The sequence below is a fragment of the Nicotiana attenuata genome, unplaced genomic scaffold, assembly GCF_001879085.1.
Source record: "Nicotiana attenuata strain UT unplaced genomic scaffold, NIATTr2, whole genome shotgun sequence".
Classification (NCBI taxonomy): domain Eukaryota; kingdom Viridiplantae; phylum Streptophyta; class Magnoliopsida; order Solanales; family Solanaceae; genus Nicotiana; species Nicotiana attenuata.
Genome location: NW_017671452.1, coordinates 137,795 through 147,853, shown reverse-complemented (window position 1 = coordinate 147,853; position 10,059 = coordinate 137,795). Strand labels below are relative to the sequence as shown.

The following is a 10,059-nucleotide window of genomic DNA, read 5'->3' as shown; positions in this document are numbered from 1 at the left end:
CACCCGACAATAATATTGATGTCTATCTACGACCGTTAATTGATGAGTTAAAAGAATTTTGGGTTGGTGTTGACACTTATGATGCGTCAAAGAATCATATGTTTCAAATGCGTGCTTTATTGCTTTGGACATTCAGTGATTTTCTAGCACTAGGTAACTTATCAGGATATGGTGTGAAAACAAGATATGCTTGTCCATGTTGTCTGACCAAGACTAAATTTTTGAGTTTGAAATATGGGCGAAAATATTGCTTCATGTCGCACGACGTTGGTTACCCCATGGGCACAAGTTTCGAAAAGATAAAGTTTCGTTTGATGGTTTTAAGGAGTTAGAGGTAGCACCTAAATGTTTGTCAGGTATTGAAGTTCTTAAGAAATTGAAAGGTATATAAAGAAAATTCGGAAAACATCTATCGGCCTAATCCAATAAAAGAAAATGGAAGAATTCTGATCATGTTGACGCTGCCATGTTGCAATATTTATGGAAGAAAAAGAGCATATTTTTTGAGTTAGACTGCTGGAAAGACAATATAATTCGTCATAATCTTGACACAATGCATATTGAAATGAATGTATTTGACAATATATTCTGGACATTACTAAAATTTGACGGGAAAGGAAAAGATAATCAGAATTCTTGTTTGGATTTACAAGAGATGGGGATTCGAAAGGCTTTGCACCCTAAAAAAAGAGCTAATGGCAAATACTATCTACCTCCGGCATGTTTCACTTTGAGCAATGCACAAAAGATATGCTCTTACAAGTTTTAAGAGATGTGAAAGTACCAGATGGATATGCTTCAAATATATCACGTTGTATTGATCTTAAGCAACACACTGTGCATGGATTAAAGAGTCATGACAGTCATATTTAAATGCAACAACTCCTTCCTATTGCTTTGCTTAGGTCTCCTTCCAATGAATGTCCTTAAGCCAATGATCGAATTAAGTACTTTTTTGTAGGGGCATTTGTTCAACAGTTATGAACATAGGTGAATTAGAAAAGCTCCAAGATCGAGTTGCAATAACTCTTTGTCATTTGGAGATAATATTTCCTCCATCTTTTTTTGATATCATGGAACATCTAGTCATCCATTTAGCTGAAGAAGCAAAGATTGGTGGACCTCCACAATATCGGTCAATGCGGGCATTTGAAAGGTACCATTTCGTTATTTTTATTTATTGTACTTATGAAGTATTATATTGAACTATAATAGTATTTATTATTTTAGGTACTTTCTTACTCTTAAAAATTATGTGAGGAGAAGAAGCTATCTAGAAAGTTCAATTGCAGAGGGATATTGGATAGAAGAGTGCATGACATTCTGCTCAAGATATCTACATGATGTGGAGTCAAAGTTAAATCGACCTTTAAGAAATTATGGTTTGTATAATGAGATTCCAAATCAAGAAGGTCGTCAGTCAACTAAAATTGACGGGTTTACGCTTGATGACATTACTCTTGCCCAAGCACGCAAATATATTTTATTTAATTCTGCTACCATAACGTCATACCGCGAGTAAGTATTCAATAATATTCTGTTTTATAATTTGTTATTAAGTAATAATATTTATAATTTTTTTATTAAGTTTTATGTGTTTTACTTTTGCAGTGAGCATATAAAAGAAATCAAGAAGCAAAATCTTCGTCTATCGAGACATGATGTGAATCAAATTCACAATGAAAAGTTTCACATATGGTTTAGAAAAAAACATGTAATTGTGAACCATACCAGAAGAAATTCAAAATCTAGCTATTGGCCCATCAAAGCAAGCAAAAAGGATGAACGGATATATAAGTAATGGAGTTAGATACTTAACAAAGTCTCGTGATGCAAAGCTAAAAACACAAAATAGTGGAGTTATGGTAAAGGCTGCCACTCAGAGCTATGCAAGCGCAAGAGACAGAAATCCCATATTAGCAGAAGTCACCTTTTATGAAATTCTCAGGGATATAATTGAGTTGTATTATACCGCAAGTTGTATTATACCGCAAACCTCAAGTTTATACTATTTAGATGCGAATGGGTGGACAACAAAAAAGGGGCTTATTGTGGAAGATGATTATGAATTTACTCTTGTTAATTTTTCTCAGCTACTCTACAAAAGGAAGCACCCGTCAAATGAACCTTTCATCTTTGCTTCTTATACTCAACATGTGTTATATGTCCATCATCCAATGGCAAAAGAATGACAGATTGTAGTTGAAATTAAACCAAGAGGTTTTTATAATTTAGGTGAAAACAAACCAGCAAATGAGCAAATGGAAGAGCACATGGAATTGTGGCCCCAACAATAGCTGGATGATACTATATTTGAAAATAAAGAGGATATTAAATGGGATGGGTTAGAGAAGGTGTGCCGGGAATAGAAATTGACCCACTTACTTTGGAAAGTATTGAAACATATGATGAAGAAGACGATATATCTTAGTTACTTTTATTATTTTTGTCACTATTTTAGTAAAAATTATTATTAAACATAGATCATCGAGTTGGGGATTTCTTATTATGCTTTTTAGTTGTTTAAATCTCATATGCGTATGTGTCTTTTTGTTTGGCCTGCTAGTTTGATATTATGTTATACGTCTAGATAGTAGAAAATATTTTTCAATTTTGCAGGAACTATAGTTTTTGAGCAACTTTGTTGTGATGCCAAGAAAAAGACAGAGAAATTCCAGTCAAGAAATGCTTCTGCCTGATTTTTCGGAGCAACAAGAAGAATAAATGGGCGGTGCGGCGATGCCTCAACCACCTCAAAACTGGCCACAAAATGAAGGACAAGCTATCCGATCTGGTAAATCAAGAAATGATTCACATGAAACAGAAAATTTCCTAGGTACTTATTCTGTATAACTGAGTGTATAACACGCTTATTCTGTATGTTGCGCTCCACTATTTCTGGTTGTTAATAATTGAAGTGTTGTACTTTACACTATGGATATACTACAATGTAATCTGTCCAGGATTAATTAAATGCTATTTAAGAGTGTCATGTACAATTACTTTTTTTTAACCAAAAAAGGAAAAAAGAAATAAGAAAGAGATGTTAGTTGGGTGAAGATTCTAATTGTAAAGACTTTTCAGTAGTTCATTTCTTATTAAGAAAAAAGAAATTGAATGTTTCACTGTTGTTTAGTGTTTTGACTACTTTTCAACAGCAAATTGTTTATTGTTTTTGAAAATTGACTTTGGTACTTAAGTATGCAATTAGCCAATTGTGTTCCTTTCCTAAATTTCTTTTGGAGCAAAAAGATCTAGAGTGCGATTTTCTGATGTAAGTTTCGATAGAGCATAACCAAAGGGGGAGTGCTCCCTAATTATTATCAAAGGAGGTGCTTTAACAGTCTCTATGGTGCAAAGCTCCAAGACGAATAACAAGTTGCACTTTCTTTTAAAATCTGCCTTCCTCATAATGCAACTAGTATGCAGTACAGTGAAGTTGCTACCTTACTAGTTATGGATGACTCTCTTTTTTATATTTGGTCATTGTAAAATCTAGTGCTAATGAAGAGCAATCTAAGTGACCTAGGGTCCTACTATGATGCACTCAGGATGGGAAAAGATGGTGGCATTTTACATGTTGAGTTGAATAATCCTAGTCAAGCTATTGGACCTGATGCAGCTAGATTGAGTCCAAAACTTGGAGTCATAGCAAAAAATGACATTTTAGCTCCTTTAAATCGTAAAGATTGGAGGCTTGTGCCTAAACTGTACAAGAATAGGATATGGGCTCATATTAAGGTGCTTAGAAAATTAAAGAGAAAGGTTATATACTAAGATGCTTATTGATTTTATGCTTTTATACATGTGTTATATGTTGATGTTTGCAGTAAAATACTGATGCAACTGAGGATATGAGACGTATGTTGATGATATCGGCTGGATCTAAATGGAAAGAATAGAAGCTTGAAGCAAAAATGATTGGTTATGAGCCATACAACAACAATGTCAAGCGCTTAGCTAAATGTCCAGACATGGTAGAAGAAGACTAGTGGCGTGCATTAGTTCATTATTAGAGCTCTAATGAAGCAAAGGTATTTTCCGAGCATCAAGCATCTTCTTCTCTTGCCCTTAGCACATGCTATTAGCGCATTCCGTATGCGGATCATACTATTTCCTCTAAATACTTTTATGCTTTTCCTCTATAATTCTTCTTACCTTTTCTCTTTTTTCTTTTAAAAGTTTTATTATTTGGTCTGATGTTTGGCTATTAATTATCTCTAATATATAAAATTACGTGCAACTTTTCTAGGAAAAGAGCGAGAGGAACAAAGAAAGTCGAAGTAAGTTGAGTATGCCACACACATCAGGAAGAAAAATTCACTATCAAATTATAGATGATGTATGCCGTATTTACTATAAGCTTTCTGCAATTTATATATCAATACTTATTTTCTTGAATATATTTTTTATAAATTTTTTACTATTTAAACAGAGGACAAAGAAGAATGGTGTAAAATCAAGTCATATCGAGGTATTCAAAGAAACACATATGAGAAAGAATAAATAACCAGTAAATGAGATAGCTGATGAAACTATGGTAAGTTCCCATTCTTTATGAATATAAATTACTTTCTTTCCAATATAAAATTTTATTAACCTTTCATTGTTTTACCTTTTCTTTCCAAAAGAAAGAAATGGATGAACTTGCTAAGGTGTATCCCGAGTTAAATGTCCCTGGAAGTGCTCCTAGTGATGTGTATGCACAGGTTATGGGACCAGACACTCATGGAAATGTTCGAACTTTAGGAAAAGGAGCAGCTCCATGTTTTGTTTATGGCCCTGCATATAAGCGATCCCAGGCTGAGCAAAGAGATTTTGATAGAAGGGTTGAGATAGAAGTTGAAAAAGCTACCTCCGCTATGAGAATTGCGATGGAAGAAAAATTGGCTGAAGCAAAAGAAAAAATAGATGCGACGGAGAAAAGTTTTTTGAAGCAAAAGAAGAAACAAAAGCGATGTGGGAAAAAATGTAAGAAGCAACAAAGGATATGGATGCAAAAATAGACGATAAAGTAAAGCTAGGTATAAAGGCATATCTAGAATCTTTGGGTATTACTATTGGCTCAAATAGGAAATTATCTGGTGATGACCAAGTAAAAAATATTGTGCTCTTTAACAAAAATTTATAGTATTTAAGATAATCTTGTAATTTAGTTTTCTTTTAATTGTAATAATCTTCCTCTTTTGTGATAGGTTTTTGATAACTCAATGGACGATCAACAACAATCACTATCACCTGTTTCACTTGTTCACACAAAGATAGTGAGTTCGTAAACTCATTTTAACTATATCTTTTTCTGCATACTTTTGAAGAGTATAGTTTTAACTATGTCAATTTTCACTTCTGTTACATAAAGCTTCAAAATAGCATTTTAAAGTATAGAGATTATTTTCCAGTAAAAAAGATTATGAGTATGTCCTCTCAAGGGGGATTATAGGGGCATATGTTTCTTGTCAGCAATTGTTGTCCTCTTTCTTTGAAGAGTCAAGGGTGTCACGGGCTACTGAATCTTAGAGTTTTGCTCGAATTTTTTCCGTTTTTGGTAGTGAAATTTTGGCGGTAGGTGTTGACATACTTCCTGATATCATCTTCCTTGGAAAGGTTGAAGAGCTTTCTCATCTTTGATGCATGTTCTTATGAAAAAGCATCGCAACTCTTGAGGATCTTCTGCAGCTTACACTTAAGGATGGAGTTCCATTTTTTAAACTTTGTTAACGATGATGGTGGCATTCTTGTTGTAACTGTGAAGAAGTTAGCTTCTTTTTTTTTTTTTGTTAATTGATAAGATTCCCATCAAGCATGATTTTACCCTCCTACATAAGATATTTAGCATTTTGTAGAACCTGGAAGAAAGAGTAAGTTGAAGACTCTTGCCTAGATGAGGGAAATAAAGATCTATGATTGAAACGCCATCATATTATGAAATAAAAATTATTATATGACTTTTGTCCTGTTTTTATATATCTAGTATTCACAATTTCTAAGTTGTAAATTTTCTAAACTACAGAGTAACCAATCTAATATTTCTTCTCAGGTTAACATAATCAAGAAGACTGTAGTTAGTGAAGTTGGCACAAAGAAAAAGAAGCGGGTAAGTTTGAAAAAATTACAAGGTTCTTGTTCCTCCTTTTCAAAGGGAGAAACCCTTCATGTTATAGTTCGCAAAACTTATATAACATTCATTAGTTTTCATCTCAGTATACCATTTACGGAAACTAATATTTCAGAATTTAACCCTCCCCTTTCCCACCCTATTTCTGCCTCAGTCTCAAAGAAAAATAAAAACTGAAAGAGTAGGGAATGATTTTCTTAAGTGCAAGATGAATTGAGAATGGCTAAACATTTTCTTTTCCTTGGTAAAGGATGAAATTGTGGTTTGTATTGAACACCATTTTTCTAGTACAGAATCGATGCTGAACTCTGATATGAAAGTGCATTATTGACTATTGATATAGCATTTGTTGCAGAAAATTCATTATTATCGTAGAGGTAAATAGATTCTCCTAAGTGAGCTATCTCATTTAGATTTTGTTTCAACCTTTCTTGGGCAAGTAGCTCTATGTGTGCTTACTTGTATTTAGCTATTTAGGCCTGATTCTTGCAGAACCTCCATCGGGTGGAGTTATATTTTCTCCCTTCCTCTTACACCCCCCCCCCCAACCAAAAAAATATCATCAACTGCATTATGATATTACTACAATATTTCAGTTTTTGTTCGATTTGGGCGGTTGTGATCACTTTCTTGGATTTTTTGATTTATGTTGTCTGTTTCTTTCTCTCTTCAGTTGCTAGTATTACATTCATTATCAATTTGTTTCTCTTTTAGAACATGAATATGTTATTATTTTTGGTATTCCAATAGTTTTAGAGGAGGAAAGAATTCACTTTATTATAAAGGGATAATTCTTTTTTTTCTTGTGACCTCTTGTGCAACATTCTTGAAGGAAGTGATGTCAATTACTGGCAGTGAAAAGCTTGACTATGAAGAGTTGGTTTTATAAGATTTAGTCTAGAAGTTGAGGAAAATTAATTCGAATTAGGAGTGATCTTAAAGTACTTACACATTGAAATTACTATCTTTTATGATTTAGTTAGATTTGAGTTTTACGTGAGAACAAATCATTTAATTTGACATTATTTATCTTGTACTAAGTACGTTTTATATTGCTACTTTGTTCTTTGGTTACTGTGCTAAAAGATATTTGCTTTACATTTATTTCATGTTTGTTATATAAGTTGACATTTGTGAATGTAAATGTGTTCATGATAAAGCTAAACAGAGCATTATTATTTACATTCTAAAAAATATGATATCGACATTAATTTAAGTGTCAAACATTTAATGCGACATTTTGCTATGTTGTAAAAGATATGTCACTAAATTTTTTTAATGACATTCACATAAAGTGGAAACGACATTTTGTATATGTTGTGAATTTTCTTAGTGACATTTACCAGAATGTCGGAAATTTCAATAAGACATTTTGTGAAGATCATGCGTAAATGTCGTATTTTTTTAGTAACATTAATCTAATTGTCGAAAATTTTAAGTGACATTTCCTATATGTTGTAAACTAAATGTTGTAACGTTCTTACCGATATTTACCTAAATATCGTAAATTAAAGGTCATAAATTTCTTATCGACATTTACCTAAATATTGCAAAGTAAGTGTCGTAAATTTCTTATCGACATTTACCTAAATGTCGTAAAATACATGTCATAATTTCTTATTGACATTTAACCAAATGTCGTAAAGTAAATGTCATAATTTCTTACCGACATTTACCTAAATGTTGGAAAATTACCAGCATTGAAATTAACGACATTTGATGCAAATGTAAATTAAATGTCGGTAAATAAATTTGTGACATTTAAACAGCTTAATACGACATTTATTAAATGTCGTCATATCTCCACTTTCTTGCCGTGCTTGTTCTTAAAGATATACATGCTAGTTGGATGAAGGAAGACTATTGTGGTTTAACTCCACTATAGTCCAAATAAGGAGTTATCAGAAGTTAACATAAATGATATTCTGAAACACGATAACAGTAATGTATAGGGAGATTGAAAGGGAAAGTTTCCAGTTTACTGTCTCATAATACATTTGCTGCATTATATTCTAGCATTATATTTTACGGAGTCAACCTTATGTTTCTGATCTGTGTCTACCAGTAGATCCAATATATTATCTAACACTACTACGAAATATATCTCCAGAAACATGTCCATGCTTAGACACAAAATTCCTTTTAGATCGTTTCATTTATTCTTTCACTAGTGGGTTGTCAAATGATCAGTCACTAATATTGTTATTGTAGGGCTGGTGACAGTTATTGTTTTCTCTAATTTAGATTCTAACAATGCATTTTTATGAACATTAGAAGTTCAAAATGGTACTATAGTTCTATCACCGATTCATTTCTTCACGGATAAATATTTTACTTAATCTAAAATATAATAAAGCTACTAAAGTTAATTTCTCGCATAAGAACAAGTATTAACTTAAGTAAGTCCTAAAGAATACTATTATTTTACTACTGAAGCATTTCTTATAATAAAATAAACTTAATTCTCAGAATCAAATAAAACATGAAGTATAGTTAAAGGATGTAATTTGTTTTCCAATAATTGATTTTCAGAACGGAAAACTGTCAACTTACCCTATGAGAAATGTCAGTGTTAGATTTGAACCATGCGATACAAAATTCTTCGCTGCTTTTGCGATTATGATACCCAAAGCAGGACATTCGATTTCGACATCCAAAAATCTAATGACGATAAATTTATTTTATCAATGCCCAACAAAAGAGACACTTTCGAGGTTTATAGGAATAAATACCTGGATTTGACAAGCAAATATGCACACTAGATCAATCAAGCATTACTCACAAGAAACAAAAGAAAAAAATGACAATGACAGGCGAAACTAATTCAGCATTAACCCATAAAAAATAGAAGGAAAAAAAAATGAGGAACAATGCAGAGATACCCGGATGGAGTAACTGTATGGGTCAAAATCTGACTAGACAAGAATTCGCGTGAAGAGGAACGGCAAAAAGTCACTTAAGCCGAAGTCATGTCCATATCACGCTATAACGACACGCACCTCGGCCACGGCCGAGGTCGTGTATGCAGAATGCTTGAACGGCGAATCTGATGTTATGACATTTTAGAGGGTCGATCAGTAACACTGTCAAATGACTTAGGTACTATGACTAATGACCGTTGGGTAAAGGAGAATACCTAGTATATGTGAGCACGTGATTTTTACCCTATATGAGTTACTCCCATAATTTCAAACAAAATAATTTCTTTTCATTATTTGCAATTTTGTGGATTTTCGTGGCATTTTCTGTTAATTGTCTGCATTTGTTTGTGCATTTTAGTTAGTGAAAAAATGAAAAATATATGTTGCATTTTTCATTTAGGGTTTGACTTTGCATTGCCAAGAATTAATTAGAAAATTAGTTATTTTATAAAAGGGAAAATCACAAAAAATAATTTAATTTGCACTTTTAATTTTAACTTTTGTTCTTGAGTAGTTTTCTTTTGAGTGTGTGTCAATTAATCGTGGTAATTATCATTTAGGTTTAATTCTCTTTTTTAGGATAATCAGGTTTTAGGATTTAATTTAGATTGTAATTTAATTTTGAAATGAAAAAAAGAAAAGAAAGAAAAGAGAAAAGGGTTGAAGAAGAAAGGTGTTTTGGGCCAATACATTTATTCCCCCAGCCCAATTAAAAATGCACCCCAACACCCGGTCAATTCCAGCCTATGACCCGGTCCAATGGCCAACTGTGGGGACTCTCGAAACGACGTAGTATGGGGGAGATACTACGTCGTTTTGAGTTCATTAGTTTCAAATCAATCCCATCCCTTTATTTTCCATCATCCAACGGCCAGGGTTCAGTCTCCGATTTTAGTTAAGAGTGTCTGAATTAGAAGAGACTCAAACTGAATCCTTCCTCGTATCTCATCTCTCCATCTTCGGCCACCACATCCGCCGACCGGAATCGCCCTACGGCGGCGGTCGAGTCTTCAACCCTTGACC

At 33.1% G+C, this 10,059-nt stretch overlaps 1 pseudogene; it reads left to right on the top strand.

Annotated features, from left to right (window-relative positions):
• The first annotated feature begins 2,169 nt into the window (after positions 1 to 2,169).
• On the top strand, positions 2,170 to 7,004 carry LOC109208382 (annotated as a pseudogene).
• The last annotated feature ends 3,055 nt before the right edge of the window (positions 7,005 to 10,059 follow it).